Source organism: Chiloscyllium punctatum, chromosome 3 (genome assembly GCF_047496795.1).
Source record: "Chiloscyllium punctatum isolate Juve2018m chromosome 3, sChiPun1.3, whole genome shotgun sequence".
Classification (NCBI taxonomy): domain Eukaryota; kingdom Metazoa; phylum Chordata; class Chondrichthyes; order Orectolobiformes; family Hemiscylliidae; genus Chiloscyllium; species Chiloscyllium punctatum.
Window position 1 is genome coordinate 98,249,140 of NC_092741.1, and position 27,287 is coordinate 98,276,426.

The 27,287-nt window shown below is 39.0% G+C and overlaps 1 protein-coding gene across 1 annotated transcript in view; it reads right to left on the minus strand.

Moving 5' to 3' along the window:
• The window catches only part of fndc4a (fibronectin type III domain containing 4a), a 209,110-nt gene that overhangs the window by 94,775 nt on the left and 87,048 nt on the right, over window positions 1-27,287 (minus strand). The gene's annotated exons all lie outside the window — the stretch shown is intronic.

Sequence of the window (27,287 nt, forward strand, 5' to 3'; positions counted from 1 at the left end):
ACAAAAGAAAGATGACCATAGGCTTTCCCAGCCAGAACTTTTTCTGAATCTGATACAATCCCTAACTCGCTTATTTTGCCATGGATACAGCCCCCTTCTCAAAGAGTTGTTGTTTCTCACTGGGATAAACCTTGCTGAAAATGATTAAATATCTGCTTGAAAGTCAGCCGCTTCATCATGCCTGTTCAATCTTTTATTTCCCATTTACTTTAGCAATGCTTTTCCTCACACTCTTAGAATTATCTTCCTTTATAATTATCTTCATTCAGATTTGAAATACTCGTCTGAAACCTGCATCTCTCCCCTTAAAACTGAATATAAACTTCTGTCATGTTATTATTGCTTTTCACTTTACCACAAAGTTTTTTTTTATATCCAGAAGTGCTCTTATACACAATTGAATATTTATTTCTCCATCTCCAAATTACCATGGTATTTTTCCATCTGTTAACCACCACTAGTAAATCTTCAATGTTTTCCAATCCCACTACCAGTAATGCAGGCCACCAGAGGTGAGGGAGAATTACAGAGAAAGGCTAAATCAAAATGAAGTTGGAAGGTGAATAAAGTTTTCTATCACCTGCAGTGTCTATCTCTCTCTCTAAAGGTGACAGTATTGATTAATCTTATCTGATTACTCATCAACTGATCTTAAATAGCTTACTCTCCTATTAGCTTTACAAAGTACTGCTTTTAGAAGTTGTTCTAAATACACTTTATAAACATATTTTCTGGGCTACCATTTCAAATCTGATTCATTCAGTCTCCGTGGTCGAATTGGGCCAAAGTCACCATGATCACTATAGTACTTTCTTATATGCCTTCTATTTATTTCTTCCTGCATGTTCTATCCTACAGGATATCTGCCACTTGGGGAATTATAAATTACTCTCAAACATGTCTTTTTACTGTTTGCTATTTCTAATCTCTACTCAAAATGATTCATTACCTTTTTCGGGAGTAGAGTGGTAGATGGGTGTGTGATGGGATAGGGAGGCAGGTCAGGTAGGTAGTCAGGTCAGATAAGAGAGTTCTGGGGGTAGTCAGGTTGCATCAAGTTGGAGAAGAGTTTAGTGGATAGGTGAGTTATATCAGTCAGGGAGTAATTGGGTACATTGGGATGTGGGGAATGGAAGTGGAGAAAATAGAAAATAAGCAAAATTGTAGAATCCAATGACAGGTGCAACAATTAAAAAAGGGCTTTTGTCTGTTACCATGGGGAATTTCATATTTTCCAATAAATGCATCCTACAATGAAGGCTGCAGGTGGTTAACACATTTCTTGTAACTAGGTTTAAAATCAGTCTGTACAGAGATGAAAAAGATTCTCTGCCAATTGTAGACATCTTTTGTGAAATGAGTTTCAGTTGTATCCATGACATTTACAATGGTGTTGTGCACAGCACAAAACTACCCACCATTTGTGACACAATAGGGAAAACTGGGGATCTTATTCAGAAATCTGTAAAATTGTCATCAGAACAAAATGAAAAATGTTCTCAAGTGGTGAGGGCTACAGTGATAAGTCTGATATCATTGGCAGTAATCTCAGTCTCGAGCTGGGCAGGAAAGATTTGCCTGAGACTGGACACAATTATGAAGGTGATGGGAAAACTGAATTCTCTCTCCACAGGTGTTTGTAGCTTGCCTCTGTGGGGTCAGGCGATGCAGGAGTTGCTTTTCCAGGTTTCACATGAGAAGAGTGACTCTCCTGCCCTGAATTCCCCAGCAATGCCCCTCAGTTTCCTGCAGTGAGTACATCCTTCCATTCCCCCAAATCTTCCTCAAAGTCACCTGAATGCCATGGTGTGACTAAGGATTGTCTGTTTGTTAAGAAACCAAGAGGCCTATGTCATACCTATTTACCATGTTCCAGGCAGAAGGTCAATTAACATCAATGCTAATGAAGCCCCCAGTGGTTAAAATTCATCAGATTCTCAACCTACTGCATCAAGTAGAAAATTAGCTCAGATTCCTATCAGTACATGTTAAAATTCACTTCCATTGTTTGAATTTAATGAGCATTATTGTGCAACCTGTTGAATTTTCACTCCTTATACAAAACATAAGAAGTTAAAATATGCTCTCTGCCACAAATCTGACAATCACGTAAGGCTGTCTGTTGTCGATGTTGCTTAAATAAAATTTCTGAAGTACTACTTCGCGTTAATTATTACTGATATAATGACTAAAACCTCAAAAGAAAGATTTCATAATTCAGAATTTGCTGGGTAACACAATAGTCCCCTGACTGTTGTCATTCTAATCGAGATTGAATGAGGTCCATGGGAGCATTTCCTCTTCTCCTAACTCGACAGGAAAGTGTGAAATATTATTAAAAAATCATGCCTCAACAGCTCTCTTCTTGCTGATGGCTGCCTGACACTGGTTGTGAATAATTATTGGTCAAAATTGTGTTGGCATCTTCATTTTGATAAAGGATCTTGACTTTTGAATTTGAACAGAATCCTCTTACTTTAAGATGGTGAGGGCCTCCTATCAAAATTCACCTGTTAAGTTGGTATGAACTGCATGTGTGTCATGAGCAAAACAAGTATCATGTTGCTCCATTTTTAACCTGCCTCCATTACCAAGTGGCAAACAGCATTCATATCAGACCTATGTTCTATTTAAATATAATGAACGCAACTTATATAAACTTATCTGCATTACTTCGAGGCAGTTTGGTAGAGTGGAGTGTGGTGCATTGATAAGCTGCTGCCATTTCTTGAAGCCCATTTGATTCCAGTATTTTAATACTGGAAAAGACGTAGTAAGAAACAAGTGAAAATATTTTGCATATTATGTTCAAATAATCTCTTAAATTGCAAATAATGTATGATTGGAACATTCAGAAGAAGGAATGTTATCCAGTCACAGTCTACATTACTGTTCCTGAAGTTTATTAATTGCATTATTTTTCATATATTGTCCTTCACTGTAGTTAATTGAACATTTGTACAAGCTTACAGTGCTGTTATTAATTAAACCTCAACTGTATCATCCAGGCAGGTACTAGTGCCAATCTGAGCACATTCCTGCTAGCTGGAAAATTCTGGATACCTTCACTGGTAGGATTTGTCTCCTGACACTAATCATATCCCTCTCAGGGCTCTGTGTAAACAGACCAATTCCAAAAAGGGAAAACCTGTTCCTTTCTTATTTAGTGCAGGCTGCTTTATTTACCTGGGGCCCAACAGTGAGGCCTATTCTCCACCTTCTGGAGGCTAGTATGTCAGAATTCACCCATTGTTGTAACTTCCAATGCATCCAAATTGAGCCAAAGAAGTGGGAAGTCTCCACCTGGGGCTTTGCCATCTTGCTGTCATTTGCTTTCTGACTGATCGTCAGAGCTTTCATTGTTCACAAGGTAAATATGAAACTTGCAGAATTTTAGCAGAAAAATAGCAAAGCTCCAGAGGGCCCAGGAGCTTAAAGCTGATTTCAAACAGTCCTGTAAATCACTTAAATAAATCTATATTTCAGTAATAGTAGACCTCATTTCCACAAATATTTAGCCTCTTTATCATTATTATCAGCTAATTTTCCCATGCAGAGATTTCCAGAATTACAGATTGGTTACAGTCCAGAAAGAAGTTGTTGAGCATCTCGTGACTGCCTTCTGAAGGAGCAATTCACCAAGAGTTTATTTTCTCCCATCTTCTCCCTGAAGCCCTGCATATCCTTCTTTTTCAGAAAATAACCCAATTCTCTCTTTAATGATTTGATTTAAGCTCTGCACTCCACAGTCTCAGACAATACATTTTAGATGCTAACCACTCACTGCATGAAAACATGTGACATGGCACAGCCCAACAATATGCAGGTTAGGTGGACTTGGCCATGCTAAATTGCCCTATGGAGTCCAAGGTTGTGCAGGCCAGCTGGGTTGCCCATGGTAAATGCAGGGTTATGTGGATTGATCTGGGGGCAGGTAGCTTCTGATGGTTTGTGCAGACTCAGTGGGCTGAATGGCCTCTATTTGCACTGTAGGGATTCTATGATTACATTTCCACATTTCATCTTTGCATGTTTTGCCAATTATGTTAAAGTTATGCCCTGTTTCTCATTATTTTCAAAGGGAATAGTTTCCCTCATATCTACTTACATCCACACCCTCATGATTTTGAAGATATTTATCCAATCTCCCCTCAATGTTCTCTCCAATGTTCTCCCAATCTACCAATATAACTGAAGCTTCTCATTCAGGTGAATCTTTTCTGTACTCTGTCTAATGCCTTCATATCTTTCACAAAAGATGGCATTCCAAACACATGCAATAAACCTGTTGAGGCCACATCAGCGTTTTGACATAAACTTGCTTGCTTTTGTACTTGATACCTCTACTGCTAATGCCTTGGATACTGTTCTCTCAAGCTCACTTGACATCTTCATAGCTTCGGCACATATGCACCCAGGTCTTTCTGCTCCTGCACTCTCTTTAGAATGGTACTTATTATCTTATATTGAATAATTTAATTAGTGACGATTTAAGGCCTACTCCCTACCTCGCTTATCTCTGAAGCGAGCAGGAGGGAGATGTTTAGTGAGCCAAACAGTTGAACTTATTTGTCTCCATAGCATCAGAGCCGGTGAGATCCAGTATCACCAGCCCCCTTTCAGGATCCAGACCACTATTCTCCCAGCTCTCCCATCTCCCCCCCCAGGTGCTTTTTCTTTTGTGGCCTAACTGTCAAGGCATCCCCACTTCCCAGGAATTCTCCTCCCATCACTGCTGCAATAGCCCCTGGGATTTACTTGCATCCTGACTCCAGGTCTGATTCTTGGGACTGTTTGTCATCTCAGCAGTCGCCACTGCACTCAGTAGCACTGCTGGGACCACAGAATGGCCAGCCAGTCTGATTACCTGGAAGCTCTTTGAAACAGGATCTCCTCTCTTAGAAATCTCACTTCCAATCAATAACCATGTCCAGAACATTAACTGGTTTAGGGACGGTAGGCCAGTATCACTGGGAATCTATTTTCTTTGGACAAAAAAATCCCAATACTTGTTAAATTCTGACCTTGGTATAGCCTCCTGTGGATATACTTTTAGTTTACCCTAACAGGGTGATTTGTCCACATTCTTCTACCCATGGACAAGACTCCTCATTGAAAGCATCTGCTGAACCCTTACAACCCTCCCTTGTTGAAAGTTTACATGGCCATTAGTTGTATTGTCAAGAAAAAACGTAGATCCCTTTGGAGTTGCAGAGTGGGAGATAGTGAGCCCAACTGGGGCTTCAGGCAACCTCAGGTAGAACAACTGTGGGCTATCTTGCAAACATGGAGCAGAACAGGTGGCAATGGCAATATCTTTGTCCTTGGAATCTGGTATGAAGCAGATGTGTTCTGCATGGTGGAAAAGGCCCTTGTTCTGCCAGAGCAACTCCCCACATAAATAAAAAGACATATTTCTTTTTAAAGAATCGCCTTTCGCACCCTCAGGATGTCCAGTGGTATTTACGATCAATTCAGTACTTTTGAATGATAGGTGTGATGGACTACTTATTGATCAATTTGTCTTAAGCAGTCCCTCATGGTTAAGAATGACTTGCTTCCACACTAGAAGTAAGATCTAAGGTAACTGAGGAGCCTAATGCACAACCTCTAGTCTGTATCATGGTGGGGGAGAAGAGGTTTTGGAAATAGGAGGGTGGGATATGTGAACCGCAACATGCTCCTTTCTGAATCAATGGTTAACATCAGCTTGCTATTGGCAATAAAACTCAAAGTGTACTGCTCCTTCCAGATGCCTTCCTTTCACTTCAGACGGCCTTGAGTAAGCGATTTGCAGGTATCGATGGGGATATTGAACTTTGACGAAAGAGGTTTTGAGAACTTATTTGAAATTTTTCCTCTGTCCTCCTGAGGTTCGTTGCAGTGCCAAAGGTCTGAGAAAAGCACTCGTTTCAGAAGTGTTGTGTCAAGCACAGAGATGAAGTGGCTAACCCTGCAGAATTGATCCAGCATGGTAAACAGTTCAATGTTGGGGAAGTTAGCCTGAGCGAGAACACTGATATTGGTGTGCATATCCTGCCCATGGATTTGCAGGATCTCACAAGTGCAACACTGTTGGTATTGCACCACGAGTTTGAGATGCCTGTTGTATATTGTCCATGTCTCTGTGTCACATAAGAATGCATATATCATTACTGCTTTGCAGTGGCTTGATGCCAGGTTTGAGATCCCAGTGTTTGAAAATTCTCTACCTCAAGTGACCAAAGCCTTCACGGGGCTGCTGAAAATAGTGTTGAATTTTGATGCTTACCCTGATTGTCAGTAGGCTGCTGAAGTATGGACAGCAGTCCAATGCATTATGATAACCTGGTAGGGGTGGGGCAGTGTGGTGTGCTGGTGTCATGGCAGGTTGATAGAGGGCAAACTAACAATGATTGTTTGGAGCAAAGTCTCATGTTCTTATTAGTCTTGGAAAGGAGCTTCATAATGGCTTGGAACTTAGTCCCTGGGTACGTGCATTTGCAATGACTATGCGCATGCTACAGTTCAAAGACTGAAGATGACCTGCACGTGCTGGAGGATGAACAGTTCCTGTTTGTTCCTGCAGATCAGTTTCGCTCCAGCCGAGAACTTGCTGAGGGGAAAATGAATCTTTGCAACAATGAAGGTCAAGATGAGAGTTGGTGTGATAACACAACCTTCCTTGACCTTGGTCCAAAACTGAATTGGATATTTAGTAATCTCATTGCTTAAGATCTCAGATTATGAAGCTGACAGAGTATCGTGACAAACCTGGCATCATGCTACAGAGTAGTAGTGATATATGCTCTCTGATGTGACTCAGAGATATGGGCATTGTACAGCAGGCACCTCAAAACCCTGGTACAATACCAGCAGCACTGGATCTGAGAGATCCTGCCAATCTATGGGCAGGACTAATATCAGTGTTCTCCCTCAGGCCAACCTCCCCAGCATTGAAGCATTGACCATGTTGGGTCAGTTTGTAGCATAGAGAAAGACGTTATATAACTTCTCAAGGTTGACAGTGTCAAAGATTCAAAGGTGAGATTTAATTATTGAATATCTAGAGAAAGTCGCCAAGGAGTTTATCTAAAGCCCTCTGGCTCCATGACATTAGGAGGTACACAAGAAAACCCTCGAGTTGACATGTCATCAATCACTGACAACATCAATCGCTTATATTTTAAAATATAAAATTGCATGGTTTTTGAGAGCAGGAGTCAGCAAGTCTTCATTTATCATGTTGACAAAACTGGAAAATGCTGAAGTTTTAATCCAAAACCAAGATGTTATGGAAGCAATATCTCTCACCTTTCATAGTTGAGCATGGGATTAGTGTATGCCTAGGTTCCTTTAAATGTATGTATGCTATATAATACAAATGCTTGTGGTACCAAAATCCACATTCTAAGCAGATGTTAGTGTCTCATCTTCCAGGGCCAATGACCTAGTAGTTACGATGGATATATATTGCTGAGTTTTTATGACACAATTAATTTGTTATTCACTTCAGATTTATTTATGTTATTCTCCAGACATTTACGATCATTCTTCAATTTGATTTCAGAAGGTTTAAATGACATGTTATAAAAGCATTTTTATATCAAAATGCAGATGCATTGTCATGATCCTCAACATTACCTGACAATCCTGAGCCAGCTCGAGGGAATAAGTTAAGTATTCAGAGTAGAAACTGGAGGAACCCATTAGACCAAGAAATTGCAATACTAGAAAAGATGTCAAATATTCTTCAAAAGCAGCAATAAATAGTTATGTAGCTGGGGAAACATCAGAACTGGGCTTGAAATTAAGCTAAACTAAGTATTTAAAAGGATAGAAAAAGTAAATCATTGGGCGACTCACATTCTTAATATTCTAACCTTGTCTAGGCAAGTCTATGGAGTTCAGTTCAAAGTAAAAGTCTTAAATATTACCAAAGTTAGCCAGTTCAGGGGTCAATTTCTCCAAAAGATCTTCCATCTTTTTGGTGCAATATTGGTAGATGAGTTGTGAAAACTTTGGAAAGCTAATGTATATATTTTTAAAACTTCTTTTCCAAGGTTTCTGTGTCTCTTTCTTCAAATGCATGGTGGAAAAGAGAGAGAATTGCAGGACTGGCGACATCTGGCAAGAGAGAAAAAGAGTGAATGTATGACTCTTCTTTAGAACAAAATATCTGTGGCCAATCAAAGAGCTTGCAACCTTAACTGACTTTAATTTTGTTCTGATTCTGGCCTAAAAATTGGATTGTACCAGAACTGGGCGGCAAGCTGAGCATGGCACATAATGCAGGTGCCTAAGAAGGCAGATGGCAGGGCCACAGTAAGTTGTTCCACCAGCCTCAATGCTTATCACCAGTAAACGATGGTTACCAGTACAGTCTCACATTTAGGTAGATCCTATTGGTTGGCAACATGTAACATCAAATATTATTTTATGCCAACATATAATGAGGAAAATGTGAAAATAATAGAGACTCCTTTTAATTAGATAAAATATTGAAATTAATAAACTTTCTCCTCGTGTGAAAACATATATGGTGAATAAAAAGATAATTGAAGATGCTGTATGTTTGTAAGTCAACTTAAATGTTGAGAAATCAAACATACCAAATACTGTATTAAAATAGCCAAGATTCTTAAGTCCGATGTCAGCAATAGTGCGGTAAAATAAAATCCATCAAAAGTAATTGATTTTCCACATCTGGGTTGAACACTTATCTATTCTCTCACAATAAGGTGAGGTGGTGTGAAACAGCTCTCTTCAAGCTGTTTGATTGGCCACAGATATTTTGTTCTAAAGAAGAGTCATACATTCACTCTTTTTCTCCCTTCCCAGATGTCATCAGTCCTCCTGAACTTCTCCAGTGTTTTCTTGTGCTTGTTTCAGATTTCCAGTGTCCGCAATATTTTGCTTTTGAGTGTTTAATGCATTGCAATTTCTCTTCCAGGCATGTCCACCTCGAAGGCGTTCCACTCTTCTTTCCAACATGGTTTCTGTTTTAACCTTTCGATTTATACATCCTCATTGTTTTCTTATCTTCCTCCTATCATTTGCCAAAACTCGTGTTCATAGCTACAGCTCCTTCCTGAGTGACTGTCTCCAGCTCCACCACACCCCATGTGGTATCCAGCTGCAGTTCCACCTTTCATATTTTGAATCCATCAGACAGTACAGGGCAATCTCTATTATCCAAACGAGATTGCGGGGAGTATTTTGTTTGGATAATCGAATATTCAGATAACTGACCTGATGGCTGCGGGGATCGGGTGTGAGACCAGGTTGGAGTTCCTCCAGTGTTATGCATTTCCCTTGCTAAAGGTGCACCGTGGCCCTGGATCCAGCTTCTCTCGCCCAGTAAATTCTCTTACTTGAGGGTTTATTTAATATGTAGCTATTATGTTAGAACATAGGATCTTGTTTCAAATAGTGTATCATACTTCAAGTGATACAATGTAAGATGGAGCGGGAGATTTTTACACCCTCAGGTCTCAGGCTTTGTCGTTGTCATGGTTTACCTAAGCATCGGGACCTTGAGATCTTGTTCGGATAATCCGAAATTCAGATAATTGAGGTTTGGATAACCGAGGTTGCTCTGTACATGTATCTCTAAGACATACAATGCTCCTCGGACAATTGTTTATATTGCATCCTGACACCCACACTCAATACCATGTCCTACTGTGTGCACACTCTCGACCTCTCTGACCCATCAGTACTTTCACATGCAATCTCAAAGTTGTCTTGCTCCCCAATTCATTTAATTCTTCATTTCATTTTAATTGCTTTAAAAAGAAAAATAAATGTTTTCAAGATGAGTCACAGTGGATTCAAAATGTTACCTCTATTTCTCTCTTCTCTTACCTCTATATTTGACTGAGTTGACTGGTTTCTGAGTTGACTGGTTTCAGTCCCTTCCAGTAAAATACTAATACTAATTGCACTAACCTTGTTTACCGCAAGTTGATTTCTACATTTCTACATTCAAATTATTTTCTGTTTTATTAAGTTTTTTGTTGTTTTTAAATTTGCAGTTGTACCTATATCAAATAAAAAAATATAGTTACCCAATATCTATTTTATCAGCGAAGAATCAATCTTGAATGATGGAATAAACTATTTTATAATCTTCTAAAGCTGAGCAAATTAATTTACATGACATACATGCACAAAGGTTCAAAAGTTAAAATGGGTTAGTGTTCAGTACAAAAGAAAGATAAAAGAAATATATTGTTTATAGATTTTAGGATATCTTTAAGATGTACTGTTTTAATCTGAGACTACAGTTGTTTAATTGATGTCTTGTATTCTCAGCAGTAGCAAATATTTCACTTGGCCTTTAGGTTCTCAGTGCCCTGATGTTTCTGTTTAATCAGTTCGGTCACCAAACACTTTCCTTCCTGAGATTTTGAGAGAACACTTCCTCCAGCTGATTCCAGCCACAAATCATTTGCTCTGCCAGAAATAATTCATTGAAATTCAAGCTTGCTTGCATGTTTTCAATCTACAAAAGTCCTGTTTCTTTAGATTTGCTAAGTGACATTCCATCTCTAATTTCTGAAAATTCGCATAACGGTGTCAATCAAAAATAGGAGACGAGGGTTTTCTCATATTTGACTGAGTTGACTGGTTTCTGAGTTGACTGGTTTCAGTCCCTTTCAGTAAAATACTAATACTAATTGCACCAACCTTGTTTACCGCAAGTTGATTTTATGATGTGATCAATCTCTGATCAGGTGATTGCTGTGGCCAAATAAAGGCAATGTCATTCTTTTAAAAAAAAATTAGTGAAAGAAGTCCCAGATATTAAAATCAGATGATGGAAGTTGAAAATTGATAGTCGATATTTTAACACCATGACAATTTCCATGAAACAACAGGCTACTTATAATTCAGTACTGTAAATGCCATGTCTTAATCGCTGAACCTAGCCAAGCTTTTTCATTAATTTCCATTCTTTTTGCACTGCCAACATTATGCCAGTAAAACTGTTCCTGAATCCACCACAACCTCCTCTCCATTGCTTCACCTTCCTTCCAAAGTCAACTGCCAGGAAATGCTTCTTTTAAACAACTCACCAGAAAAAAAAAGCAAAAACGGACTGATTGTGCCTTGTTTTATTTTTAATACAAGCTGTGATGTGATATCATTCCATGAAGGAGCCCTACAATTCTTTTAAAAACCCTTCACATGATGCAAGCGTTGATGGCAGGTTCAGCATTTATCACCCATGCCAACAAATTGAGTGGCTTACTGGACAGTTCTAAAAGGTAAATTCAGACTCAATCATTTGTTATCCACCAAGAGTTACCAATAGGCTTGATTGGGTAAGGATAGGCAATTCCCTTCCTGAAATTACATTTGTGAATCTGATGGGTTTTTACAACAAACCAGTAACTTCATCGTTACATCAACAGAGACTTGTATTTTATTCAAGATTTTCATAATTACCTGAATTTAAATTCCTCTAAGCTGCTGTTGTAAGATTTGCCTTTTGTGTTCTGGTCTTTAGTTGGCTCTTTTGATTACTACACCAGCAAAGAAGATCACTTCACTACATAAAGAGAATGGCTAAAAGAAATACGCAGTGGAGACTAAACCGTACCGTTGCTCATCATGTTGTATCAGGTCTGTACTATTGTTCACTGTAAAGGCAGATTTGCTACCACCATTCTCTTTCAGGATAGGGTTCCATAGACCCTGCTTAGTCTAGGGGTAAACCAGTCTACTGGGAAGAAGCTCTTGTTTTAAAGAAGAGGCAATTTGTATGGTAACAACCAAGTATAATTTACACTGATGTGATAGCCATCATTAATGTGACTATGAGGAAAATCCAGCTAATGGCCCTTACTGCCTTGAGATCCTTAGTTGATTCCCCATTAAGTACATGTTACATCATCATACCGAAGGCACTCAATATTAATGCTTTCAGACACTTACATCCTGAGGCAACATCTCCCTCCCCAGTTATTTTCTATAATGAATATTTATACATTTGTGGAAATAATATCTTCCCTCAAATCTTTGACTTCACAAATTTAGGCAGTCTGGAAATTTCATTATTCTACCAGAATATCTTTTGTTCATACTTAGAGGATTGCTGGGTCTCTAGATGAAAGACTTTTGACTTTGGCTTTGTTCCTGGCAATGCAAATTCTAAAAATCCCTTTTCAGATGTTCCTTATTGGGTTTGCAGCTGTCTCAGTTATACAAACATTATACACTTACTGCTAGTTTTCAGTCCCTTGATCAAACCTCTCCTTTTAATGTCATATATCTACCTGATGTCCTTGGCCCAAATGTGTGAACCATCCAGAACTGAGACAGCTATTACAGAATGTAGTATAGCCTGCTTCACCCAATAGGACTGCTCCTTCTTATACATGTCTTGCTAGTCTCTCTAGTGTAAATGTGGTCTTCAGCAACTATGATAATGATAGACCACAATAAAGTAGAATGGACTGGCAATTTAGCAATGTTATATAAAGTCAGCATTTTTCTTTAAAAGTGATTTCCACACTCAGTTTCCCCATTCAGATGTGGATTGGTGACACAGTCAACTCCAAAAACTGGCTATAATTGACTAACACTCCCATTACCAAACAGAGATTTGATAACGGACATGATCACATCAGTGATATCATATATTGCAAACATTTCATGCAAATCTTTGACTTTCATATATGTAGTGGTGGTGTGCAACTTTTTCCACCTCTATGCACCATAATAATAGTCAACAGATATAAGGCTTACCGGCAAAAATATAGAGGCCTGTTCCAGATCTGTTCCACTGGCTGGTGAGTACAACAGCTCATATCATTTGTGATAGCACAGATTTCATATTTGGTGTGAGATCTTCAATCTCTGTAGAAATTGTAGGCTGGCACATTGGTGGTCAACCTGTAGCTCTGGACTTCATGATCCACAATTGACTTCAGTGCATCTTGTCCTGGATGTCAACTTGAAGTGAAGCTGGATTAACTAGCCTTCCAACATATATCAGTAAGTCATTCATGATCATGAAATGCTGCGGGTGCTCAAATTAGATTTTCATGTTTAATCCACTTGACCATTTATTAGCTAAACTCCAAAACAATACCAACAAAACGTAATGCACCATCAATCTCTTTCTGCTCCTGTCATATTTGTTTGAAGGCTCTGTGGCCAATGTGTCACTATGGACCAAGTTTATGACTTAATTGCATGAACAAATATCAGGTCTAGCAAAGGCTGTTGACTGTCACTGTAGACAGAGCAACTGCTGTCACTTGCAATGCCCCCTGCACATATACCACTTCATAGTGAACCTCATGAGGCAGGGTTAGAATCTCTACACTCATGGAGGCATCCTTACTCACTTTTTTCTCATCAGTGCTTTGTGTTCTGTTCTTATTAATACCTTGGATCTAAGGATGTGTTCTAAAAATTCTTCTGGATTGCATACCATGTGTCTGTGTCTGATAATGTGCATGATGCAGAGTATATCAGCTTTCACCACCTGCCTGGTTCATCCTGGAAGAACACTGCTGTTAAGCCTACAGCTGAAGCATCAGCAATTGTTGGTGTATGGATTGTAATGGGTCAGCCTGTACATGTATATAAGCATGTTCTTAATGTTCTGAATAGCATCTTCTTGGTAAGAGTTTCAACATCAGTGCCACGTTTTCTTCAGCAGGTGCCTCAATGTTCTTGTTGTAGCTGCCAAATGACCCAAACACTTACCCAGTCGATTAACATCTCTACATATCTTTAGAGGTAATGAACTAATTTTGATCTATAAAATTCCTTCACGGCATTTATTTTCCTTGAGTCTGCCATTATGCCATCACTGTCAACAATTCGTCACAAAGCGTTAACCGATTCCTTGGAAAATTCACACTATTATTACGAATGTGTCCTTCATCCTGTTGGTACTTTAAAACTGCATGCATTTTCTCATCATGCTCTTTCACAGTTTTGCCAGGTCATTCAGGCAGAATGAGGTTTTGAAGACCTTGCAGAATATTAAAACATTTTATTAAAGAATCTCTGGGGCTGAGGTGATTTTTAATGGTAACCTATTGAAGCAAAATCTTCCTAAATGGAGTCAGAAATGTGCTAAGAAATCTTGATTGCACATCCAAAGATACCTGCTCAAAGTAAGTGTTTGCATCAAGTTTAATGAACCCTTGATTTCCAGAAAATTCAGCTAAACTCTCAGCTACTATATATGCAGGATGGACTCCTGCCTTGTTGGGTTGCATGAAATCAACATAAATCCAGATGGACTCATTTGGTTTGGATATATTAACCATCCTTGCACACTACTTGATTGGTTTTGTTGCTAGGGAAATGATGCCCAACCCTTCAAGTTTTGCTGAACCTTCTTGAGTGTTTGTGGACATAATTTAACATTTTTCTTTAGTGCAATTATCTGCTCAATATCAAGCTTCCTGTTTCCAATAAATAATTTATAGCATCTTAATTCAAAGACTTTATCTTTTGATCTTCAACATCTTCAACCATTTGAAAGAGTCTTAGGCAATGACATACATTCATGCTCAAGAATGAGAACTCTTGATTATGAAGTATGCGTATGTTCTTTGCTATGGGATACTTCCCAACTTGCAGGATTGCTCGTAGCTATCCCTCCTGTACCTTATAACTGCACTGCTATTAGCTGTGGACATATTTGTTCATGGTGGTTTGCTACCTAATACTCATGCCTATATTGAGCTTAAAATTAATGAGATGTCCATTGATACAGATGTCTTCATGCCAAAAAGCTAGGTCAGAATCACCCATCTCTCCTAGGATGACTTCTTGCTATTCTTCTTTATATGCCTGTCTACCTCATAAACTTCATATGAGTAACTATTTGCCATCTTGCTGCTCATGACAGTCTCCTACTTTGAGAAAGTGAGCACTAAAGATGCTGGAGATCAGAGTTGAGAGTGTGGTGCTGGAAAAGCACAACAGATCAGGCAGCATCTGAGAAACAGAAAGATTGATGTTTCAGGCATAAGCCCTTCATCAGGAATCTGTTTCCTGATGAAGGGCTTTTGCCTGAAACGTTGATTCTCCTGCTCCTCAGATGCTGCCTGACCTGCTGTGCTTTTCCAGCACCACACTCTCGACTGTGTCCTACTTTGGCACATTTTCTAAAGATAACCTATTGTTTTAGAGATAATCTGTTTGATTATTAGCAGGGAATGATTTATGCCTGTGAGTTTCCTTGCAGCATGGCAATGACAATGGTTTTTTGTGTTTTGTGTCTGACGTACTTCTGGACCAACTTCTCATGTGTGTCTTTATAGATTTTGTATCTTAAGAACTGAATGGTCTCCTGTGATAAAGGTTTATCTTCTCCTCTTAAAAATGGTCTGTTGCTTCCAGACATCTATTTCCCTCATTATTTCAATGACTTTCCCTAGAAATACCTCTTTTGAGCACAATAAATCTGACAAAGACTCATCAGCAATTCCAACAATAATTCTCTCTCCTATTAACTTTGATCTTAAATCACCATTGTTTTGTTTCTCTATTAATCTACAGAAATCATAAATGAAATTATTTATGTATTCCCTAGATGCTGAACACTTCTATTAAATATTGTTCTTTCAAAGAATTATGTTTGTTCTACTGTTAAGGTAATTGGCTAACACTTTTTCTATATCAAGAGTATCTATTGTTTCTTTTATATTGAAAGCTATAATGTTAGCTCTACTCCCCTTGCATTTGAAGTGTAATCATGTTTTCAGCTTATAACGTAGTACACAATTTGAAAGTTGTTCTGTACTTTAAGAATGACTTTCTTTAAGACAATCAACTCAGTGCTCTATCTGGTCCATCTCTGAAATTAAATCTTTCTGGCAATATTATTTTTGCTGAGGTGATGATGTTCAATGAAAGATGCAAGTACTTCTATTTATTTCTCACTTTCTCAGCTTGTAAAATTATGCTTTAGTTTTAAAACGTTCCTTCACCAATCAGTGTCTCATGTTAATTAACTCCCTGGATGAACACTGACTCAGCTCTGGTCCTGCAGACCAGTGGCACCTTGTGTAATCTGTAATTGGCCTCATAGTGGTCAAAATTCCAACCATAGCGAGTTCCAGCAACTCTCCTACTGTGGCACATCACCTGGTTTGAAATGCTTTTAGCATTGACCACAGATTCGATCTTGTTGAATCTTGCAACCAAGGTTCTCTTCCAGATGCTGACTATTTTCACAAGCAACCTCTTCAAATTGTGTCAGAAGAAATATTCAGATCTTCGTCACTACCAGCACAATATAAGGCAGCTAAATGGAATCTACATTGTTTGCCCATATGTTGTATAAGCAATCTATACCAATGTTTGTCTTTATGTGTTGTTTGTACAGTTGCTCACAATAAAGTAGATTTGGTGCCCCTCTTCTTTAAGAGGAGTTCAGATGTAGACCGTGCCAACAGTACAGACTACCCCTCTGCTCCAATACCAGTACTAGTGGCTCACGAACCTATAACTCCTACACTAATCTTTCAACCACATCTTCATCTGTCTAATGGTATGTAGGCAATGGCCTAGTGGTAGTAATAGATTATTAATCCGGAGATCCAGGTAATGTTCTGGGACCTACCATGGCAGCGAAAATGTGGAATTAAGAGTCTAATGAATACCATGAAATACCATCAACAATACTATTGTTGATTGTCATAAAACCCAACTGGTTAACTAGTGTCTTTTAGAAAAGGAACTTACAATGCCTATCTGGTCTAGCCTACATCTCACTGGGTCTGGTTGACTGTTAACTGTCTTCTGGGCAATACATTTTGGCCCAGAGATTATAATTTTTGAGGTTCTGCTTTTTGCTTTAGTGTCGAGCTCCTCATACTCTCTGTGCAGAAATGTTTCTTTTTCTACCTAATGTTGTTGGCAACTACAGGGAAAACAACAACTAGCTCCTCCCCAGTGCAAATTCCCCAACCCTAGCAATTGCCATGCAACAGCCATTTAACTCTCACTCTTTGCTGCAGAGAATGGTGTCAATCCCCTTTACTATACTATCACATACTATTACATTCCTTGTTGTTCCCTGTCCTTGAATGACTTCCAGTACCATGCAGCCATGGTCAGTTTACTCATTCACACTGCAGCCCCTACTCTTAACCAAAGAGGCTCACAGAACTGCAAACCTCATGGACAATTGCAAGGGCTGACACTGTCACACCCCTGTCTTCTGTACCTTTTACTTGTCTCATCTCAGAGTCACAGCCTTGTGGTTCTAATCCCTGACAAAATTAGTGTTGTGACTGTATCCTGGTACAAACAATCAAGGTAACATTTCCTATCCTTGATGGGTCAAAATGTCTTCAGTTTAGCCTCCAGCTCAAACTGAACTAAAGCTTCTTGAACTTTAAACACTTACTCCAGATATGTTTGTCCTGGATCATAAAGACCTATAGAAAGCCCATATACTGTAGCCTTGACAAATCATCTTGTTCTTCTTTGGTTAATCCAAAGAGCTATGAGAAGAAAACGATGCAATTTTGCAGCTTTTGTAAAGAAATATAAATGGCTAGAATATTTATATCGTCAGTAACAAAGTCCATTAAGATGATAAATGTGCATCAGTTCACTAGAGATGGGGAAACTCTGTATGGTGAGCTTTAATCTTTAATGAGTTTTAACTAATTAATCATATTATTCACTTACTTATATTCCCTTTCATATATGATCAATTATTATATTATTTTAACGCTTAAGAATATTGAAGACCGTAACCACTTCCAGACTCTGTCAAACAGGCAACACCTTTCTCCATAATGGACCAAAGAGCAATTCCACTCTGCTACGGTAAGTCCAACTCTGTCTCTGTCTGCCTCATCTGCTCCTTTTTGCCAAAGTGTGATTTTTCTCTTGAAGCCAAGTATGTTGTTCATCAAACCGAGGTGACGTTGTTTGATCAGGTACATTTAGAATGAAAGAATTTTTTGATGAAGTAGCCAGTTTCAGAAGACTTAGCAGGACTGTAAAACCTCAGCCTCAAGGATACTTGCAAGAATGAGGTAAAGGCATTAAAACATCAATTTTCACACCTGTGAGACACTAGCTTATTTCAGAATGAAACAGCAATATCATCTATGTGCTAATTTACACCATGATGCTTAGTAGCTAGAGTGATTTGGCAGCATCACTAAAACCAATTCACAATTCATACCTAATAAGCTACAGCTACAGCTGCCCAGCAGGGACTTGGGTCTTCAGCCATCAGCCAACGCTCACCATACAGAGTTTCCCCATCTCTAGTGAACAGCTGCACATTTATTATTTTAATGGACTTCGTTACTGACAATATAAATATTCTAGCAATTTCTATTTCTATACAAAAGCTGCAAAATTGAATAGTCTTCCTCTCATAACTCTTTGGATTAAAGAAGAACAAGTGAGCACTGGAACACTTCAAACTTGTAGTTTTAGGTGATGTAGACCTAGAGGACAAGGACTTAATGGACCAGAGGTGCAGAAGCATGCTGGCCTCATGGGAAGGAGTCAGTGCAGTGAGGCTATCACAGTATAGAGTAAACCTGATTACATTCATCAGGTGACATAAATTACATAGCACACTACATACCAGGATATTACTAATGGAATGCTGTAATTGACATGTTTGTGGTTTTCAATGTCATAGCACATGTAACATATAGCATAGTCTGTTTTGTATTGAGTCAGATATCTGGAGGATTATTACCAATTAGCAATATACATTAATATGACATCTCAAACATATGTACACAGTTTGGGTTACATGCTTAGAATTATTATGTCATATATAGTTGACTGACTAAGAGACTAAAAAGCAGTCTGACTACCACCTGAATGTCTAGACATTATTTGCAAACCTTTTTTATGAGAGTGCCACATTTCATGATGCTATCTATCTGAGATCTGTATAATGATGTAACAGAGATCAATCATTAAGAGAAAATTTGACTTGGGGTTATGGCATATATGATTGAAAATGAGCAGAGAGGTAGAGATACCTTATGTCATTTTTACCTAGAGTGTTGTAGAAGATGATTTCCTCTGTTCACATTTGTATAAGAGTTTTCCTATTTAAATGTGACATTCTATAAATACACAAACTGACAATGTAATGACCATGTGCCCATTGAATATCTCTACTGTATCCCTTAAAAGATCTAAATTTTTTCAAAGGCAATTCCTTTTTCAAATATATCTGCAGTCTGATTTTTATGCTTGGCATTTTGAAGTTCAATTTATTTTTTTGAAACAGATTCACAAAAACAAGAATCAGTTAAGAGATAAATCAAAATATATTCAATGTAATTTAATAACATTTCTAGAACTTCAAAGCTGAGGCCTGCTTCAGAGACTTCCCTTCCTCAGCTAATCCTATTGCAATCAATTGAACAATGATCTCCAATCATTTAACTTTACATAGCCAGTTTTCCCATTGGGTAAAAGTTAGAGAATGTAAAACAAATCTGCAGTTCCTCAATTCTTCACCAAAAGCCTAATGGCACTGACAACTTAGACAGAATTTCTTTTTTTAAATTGCTGAAAGCGCATTTTGGCCCATTACACAATGGTAATGTAACCACTACCCACTGTCACACTGCACTGAGTAACATTTACATAATACTACTGACCACTCAGCTGCTCCTCTCTGTTAAAAGCATGGAACATAGAACAATACAGCACAGAACAGCCCCTTTGGCCTTCGATGTTGCGCCGACCTGTGAACGATTCTCAGCTCATTCCCCCTACACTATCCCAAAATCATCCATGTGCTTATCTAAGGATTGTTTAAATCTCCCTGATGTAGCTGAGTTGATTACATTAGCAGATAGTGCATTCCACGCCCTTACCATTCTCTGAGCAAAGAACCTGCCTCTGACATCTGTCTTAAATCTATCACCCCTCCCCTCAATTTGTAGCTATGGCCTCTCGTACACGCTGAAGTAATCATCCTAGGAAAAAGACTTTCAATGTCTACCATTAGTTCATTAGTTGTTCATTTAGGCTTCTATTCCATGGAATGACTTCAGTTTTCAGTTCACTATTTGAATTCAGGTTGATGGGAGAATGCTTTTAGGGGAAGAGTTCATTTTTAAAAATTATCATGGACTGAAATGGAGGGGATAGGAGGCTTGTTTCTGGATTTTCAGAGAATTGGGCAATCTTTGCACACCTTCAAAAATGGCGTGTGGGACCAATTTTACTAGTAGCAGAGAAAAGGCAAGATGCAGCTTACACAGGAGGGAAACTCCAACTCAGCAGAGCCATTTGAAGTGAGTGGTTAGTACACAGTTCAAACAGAGCAACACACCCATATCTAATACTAAAGGCAATTTAGCATGGCCAGTTCACCTAACCTGCACATCTTTGGACTGTGGAAGGAAACCCACGCAGACACATGGAGAATGCACAAACTCCACACAGCCAGTTACCCAAGGCAGGAATTGAACTTGGGTCTCTAGTGCTGTGAGGCAACAGTGCTAACCACTGTGCCACCATGCCACCCTAGCAAAGCCATACATAGTTGTTTGTTGGAGGGCGGAATAGGGGCACTGGGGCTGTGTTCACTTCTTCAAAGACACTCAGTACATGATGGAGGAATTCAAAATTGGGAATAGGGTGCCTGCTGAGAGCCACCTATGTTCTTTCTGTTGAAAGCCTTCATCCCACCTTCTTCACCCATCTTTCAAACCTGAGCCTCTCCTGGCAATATTCATTTGTAGCTTGAATCCATCCACAATCATAATTTTTGGATTGGTGCTGTGCCATCTGCAACCTTGGTCTCCTAAGGAGCATTGCCACTCAATGACTCTGACTAGCTGGGAAATCTTGGCAGGTAATCTTCTCCGTTCCTGGGTTCCTTGAACTCATGGAAGGCTCACTAATGCCAGTTAATGCTCATGTGGCACTTAAGTTGAGGGGCCTTCACAAAGGTTTAATGCAGGGTTCTTGATGGCTCTCCAGTCAGTGGATGAGACCCCTCCTGACTATTAAATACCACCTGATGAACTGCAATTTCATTCATTATTTAGAGCATACAAGTTAGAGATGCATTAGTTTATGAAAGCTTTTCTTTCTATTCTATACGGTGTTTGAGGTCTGCCCATAGTGGATTGTGAGTAAGTGGCTGTGCCAGTGTCAGAGTGTGTATGAAAGGCATTGAGCTGGCATTGAGGGTGTTAGGGGCCATGTGGGTGCTACTAGAATGGACGAGAGGCCAAGAGGTGTAAAGGCCTAACAGTTTCTCAAACAACTGGCACAAATTCCCAGAGAACTGGGGTAGGCCTTTTAAATAGCCCACCTTAGCTCCCCTCTATCCCTGTGCCACCTAGTCCTTGAGATTCCAAGTCAATGGCCCTGATTCCATTCTGTACCAGATGTCCTGCTACCATTGAAGCCAGTTCCATGTGATTTAGGTTACCTTTTTTACAGAGACAGGCTCGACAAGTCTTTTCCTCACTACCCACTTCCATAGCCAAACTCCAACTCCAACTCCCTATTGTGGTTACCAAAGGTGGAATATAGAGAGAAGTCATCTCTGTATATTTTCCTGCAGAAACTATTAAGTTTCTGTGTCCTCCTCCATCTCCACCACTGTGCTTTCAACTGTACATATGTCTCCTCTGCCAGAAATCAAAACCCAATCTAAATCAGAATGTATATCTTTAAAATGCTGATTCCATTATTTCTCCATACATTGTTCCAAGTAGCAGCCCCCACTGACCACACATCATGTCAGAACTATAATTGAGCTCAACCCCTCATGAATTGACATGAGTGATTGACTGGTTATATATAATTAAGGTTAAATTTGTTTGACTGCAATACATTTCCAATTGATCAAATAAAGTCACAGTAAAGGTCAAACTGGATTTGCAATTATATCTTTTTTTGGCATTGCATGATTTTGTGTTAAGTCAGCTGTGATATTAAGTTTTTTAGTTATACAGGTTGTTTGATCCAAAACTTATTAATTTAGAATGTGTAATATATTTTATTCAATGTTTAACATGATCAGTCTGATAAGAATTAACAGATTAGTGAACTAGTTAAAATATTCTCTTCATAGTCAGAATAATTCAGTGGTCTCAAGCGAATAAAATAACACCAGTGAAGTTAAACTACCAGTCCCTGAGACATCTTTGATAGCAGATGGCATAGATAGATCTCAAACATAGTCACCAACATTTGTATTGTTGTGTGGTCACTTTTTTTCAGAAAAGGTGCAAGTTCTTTCAAGGAACGTGCATGTATGTTTACTTTAGCGATGGAAAGGGACAGGTATATACCACAGGGCAAGAGTTATAGCTGGGAGAAAGGCAATTATGAGGCAAATAGGCAAGATTTAGTATGCATAGAATGGGGAAGGAAACTGCAGGAAATAGGCACAATTGAAATGTGGAGCTTGTTCAAGGAACAGCTACTGTCTTTCTTTGATAAGCTGCAGAGCTGGGTTCAGAGGTAGCAAATGGAGTTTAATGTGGAAAAGTGTGAGGTGATTCACTTTGGAAGGAATAACAGGAATACAGAGTACTGGGCTAATGTTAAGATTCTTTGTAGTGTGGATGAGCAGAGAGAACTTGGTGTCCAGGTGCATAAATCCCTGAAAGTTGCCACGCAGGTTGATAGGGTTGTTAAGAAGGCATACGGTGTGTTAGGCTTTATTGTGTTAGGGATTGAGTTTCGGAGCCATGAGGTCATATTGCAGCTGTGCAAAATGCTGGTGCGGCCACACTTGGATTATTGCGTACAGTTCTGGTGGCTGCATTATGCGAAAGATGTGGAAGCATTGGAAAGGGTGCAGAAGAAATTTACCAAGATGTTGCCTGGTATGGAGGGAAGGTCTTATGAGGAAAGGCTGAGGGACTTGAGGCTGTTTTTGTTAGAGAGAAGAAGGTTAAGAGGTGACTTAATAGAGACATACAAGATGATCAGAGGATTAGATAGGGTGGAGAGTGAGAGCCTTTTTCCTCGGATGGTGATGGCTAGCATGAGGGGCATAGCTTTAAACTGAGGGGTGATAGATATAGGACAGATGTCAGCGGTAGTTTCTTTACTCAGAGAGTAGTAAGGTTGTGGAATGCCCTGCTTGCAACTGTAGTAGACTCGCCAACTTTAAGGACATGTATATGTTCTCTGGATAAACATATGGATGATAATGGAATAGCGTAGGTTAGATGGGCTTCAGATTGGTTTCACAGGTCAGTGCAACATTGAAGGCCGAAAGGCCTGTAATGTTCTATGTTCTACATAATTCATCATTGATGAGCATCTCATCTGATCAGATCTGTTGAATTTGAATCTAAAAGATTTATACAATTTGTCAAAAGAAAGTTGCAGAAGCAATAGAAGAGCTGTTTCAAGTGTTAGAAAAAAAATAGCAAAGTTACAGCTTGTCTTACAAATAACTGGAAGTGGCTTCATAAATAAGGCTGAAACTTTTGCTTTAAACTCTAAAAATAACCCATGTTTGATCCATAATAATACCGAATGAGAAAATTACAGCAAAGATCAAAAAAGGGAACCGGAGAAAGAATCCTTGCCACAAGCCTAGCATGACTGGGAGTCGAACATTCACCATTATAAGATCATTTGAAAGGGTTATGGAATTGGGTAAGCAGAATGTGTAATTATATGGATAAAACCTATTACAGTAGCAAATAGGAATTTCACCAAAAATAATCAAGCAACAGAAAGCCCATGTAACATGTAAAGTTGCAAGATACTTTGGGAGTTGTCTACACATGCTTCCCACCAGTAAAGATGAAGTGAGTTCATTTAAACGCAGAGAGGGAGAAACATATATTTACACAAGATGCAAAACTCTCATTTTCACATGGTCTATAGGAAATAAATGTATTTGGGATAGCTTTCTAGAAAACTGAACCAGAATTTTCAGAAGCGGCACATTATGCAGTATGCCCTATTCGGGATTTTCCCTTAATCTTCAGTTTGTAAGTTTAATATATGTACAACACTAGAAGTATGAAATAGTAATGGCACGGCAAAGGCAGAAGGGTAGCCAGAATCTGGATGGATCATGAGATCAAGATTCCTTGAGTAATGAGATTAAAGGATTAAGAAAGAAACAAAAAAAAGATTAGGCAGAGTGAAGTGGAACCACAGAGAGCAAAATGGAGACAGAAATTATTATTGGGTGTCTAAGGAAATAAGGGAGGCTATTAAATTGAAAGAGAAGCCATACAGAGTGGCCAAAATCAGTGAGAAACTAGAAAATTGGGAAAGCTTTAAAGGTCAACAGAAAGCCACCAAAAAAAGTAAGATGCATTATAATAAAAAACTATTTCAAAATATAAAGACAGATAGCAAAAGTTTCTGTAAATATATAAAACAAATAAAGTGGCTAAAGTAAATATTGGTCCTTTTCAGGATGAGAACGGGGATTTAGTAATGGGATATGAGGAAATGTCCGTGGCATTGAACAGGTATTTTGTGTTGGTCTTCACAGTGGAAGACATGCCAGTAACTGACAAAAAGACGAAGGTAGGTGAGGACCTGGAAACAATCATCGTGAAAGAGGTAGTGTTGGGCAAGCTAATGGAGCTAAGGGTAGGCAAGCCTCCTGGCTCTGATGAAGAGCATCCAAGGGTACTAAAACAGATGGCAGGAGAAATAGCAAATGCACTTGTTGCCATTTTCCAAACTTCACTGGACTCTGGGGCAGTTCCAGCAGATTGGAAAACAGCAAACATGACACAACTGTATAAAAAAAGGTGGACAAAAGATGGGAAATTATAGACCAGTTAGCTTAACTTCTGTAGTGGGGAAAAATGCTTGAGTCTATTATCAAGGAAGAAATAACAAGGCATCTAGTTAGAAATTGTCCAGTTGGGCAGACACAGCATGGAAAGACAGATCATGCTTAGCTAATCTACTGGAATTTGATGAAGACATTACGAGCACAGTGGTCAACAGGGTCCCAGCACATGTGGTGTATCTAGATTTCCAAAAGGCATTCGACAAAGTGCCACACAAAAAGACTGCTGCTTAAGATAAAGATGCATGGTGTTACAGGCAATGTATGAGCATGGATAGAGGATTGGTTAACTAACAGGAAGCAAAGTGTGGGATAAATGAGTGTTTTTCTGCTTGGCAACAGTGACTAGTGGTGTGCCTCATGGATCAGTGTTGGGACAGCAATTATTCACAATTTACATAGATGATTTGGAGTTGAGGATCATGTGGAGTGTGTCAGAGTTTATGGATGACACTGAGATGAGTGGGAGAGCAAAGTGTGCAGAAGACTGTGAAACTTTGCAAAGGAACATAGTTTAAATGAATGGGCAATGGTCTGCCAGATGGAGTACAATGTTAATAAATTTGAAGATATCCATTTTGGTAGGAAAAACAGTAAAAAGTACTGGGTATCCCTGTGCATGAATCACAGAAGGTTGGTCTGTAGGTGCATAAGTAATTAAGAAGGCAAATGGAATTTTATCCTTCATTTCTAAAGGGATTGAGTTTAAAAGCTGGGAGATTATGTTGCAGCTGTATAAGGTGCTGGTGAAGCCACACCTGGAGTACTGCGTGCAGTTTTGCTCTCCTTACCTGAGAAAGGATTTACTGGCACTAGAGGAGGTTCACTAGGTTGATTCCAAAGTTGAGGGGGTTGGCTTATGAGGAGAGACTGAGTAAACTAGGATTATATTCATTGGAATTTAGAAGATTGATCATTGGGATCTTATAAAAACATGTAAAATTAAAAAGGGAACAGCTAGGATAGAAGTAGAGAGGACGTATCCATTGCAAATAAAACTAGGACAATAGGGCATAGCCTCAATATTAGCGCAAAAGATTTAGGACTGAATTGAGAAGAAACTGCATCACCCAGTGAATCTATGAAATTCCTTGCCCAGTGAAGCAGTTGAGGCTTCCTCAGTAAATGTTTTTAAAGCTAAGATAGTTTTTTGAACAATAAATGAATTAAGTGTTATGGTGAGAGAGTGGGTAGGTGGAGCTGAGGCCATGAAAAGATCAACCATGATCTTATTGAATGATGGAGCAGGCTCGAGGGGCCAGACGGCTACTCCTGCTCCTAGTTCGTATGTTCTTATGTACTGCCTCTTCAGAGTCAGCTATCAGAATGACATTATCTCTGACACTCCCCTTTTTTTATCTGCTGGTCAGAGCTCCCTGATTAGGCCAAGCTAACAGCCACAATCAGGGAACACATATTCTATGAGATCCACCTACCTGACCTCATTACAATTACTACTGATTCTGAGGATATAGGCTGGTCCTTTTTATTGGCGAGCCTCCTGGGGCATTTTAGAACTGGGTCATGTTTTTATGAATGGCCTCAGATACAGGGGGCATGTAATGCATGGGAGTTTGCCTCTTGTGCCTGGAGAATTTCACTCTCTTCTTCGGCGACCAAAGCATCGAGGCGGCTATATCCATCATGTCTGTCTCCAATTCTGAAGATGCAGCAACCCTTGACAGAAAAGGAAAACCTGTGGGTTCTGGCAGCCTTTCCAAAATGTTCCAAGGGGCAGGGCACATTTTGCTCCTGCACCATTTGCAAACTTACAGATTTCATGTGGTCTATGTGTTTGTTCAGAACCATTGTACCTACCCAAACTTTATATATCACTGGTACTGATTCTTTCTTTTTTTTAAGGAAGAAGGCCTGTTATGTAGGCCTGACCAGCCATATGACTTGCACCAACATGGTTGAAGGGAATCAGAACAACTAAAAGTGATCAATAAATCATATCCAGTAAATTATTTAGTAGATTTTATAAATATATTCAGAGAATTTCTTGAATGGGGGATGAGTGCTGAGTATCAATGATGCAAGGGAATATAAAATAAGTCAAAGAAAGGAATTTAATAGTTTTAATAGAAGGAGTAAAATGGTTTTCAGGAAAACAATATGATTTAAGCTAAACAAATCTCCAGGCTTGAGAAGGTCTTCACTCCATGGTGCTAAAAGATACAAAAGAAGAAACTGAGGTAAGATGATCCTAATTTTCCAAAATCAAAACAGAAAGTATTGGAGAAGGTCAGCTGATCTGGTAGCAGCTGTAAAGGGGAAAACACAGTTAACTCTATTCCTCCCATTCTGAAGTGAAGTGGTTGAGGTGACCAATAAAACCAAGCTGTATCATTCCATGGCATTATTCTGAGTAAACATTTATTCAAATCCAACACCAAGCAATAAATTCAGATATACTTTAAATGGTTTGGGGAATGTGGTAAATAGTATGTATAATAAAAGTCCATTTGAAAACAGACAACACAAAACATAGTTTATATTCCAGAAAAGTAGACAGACTCAA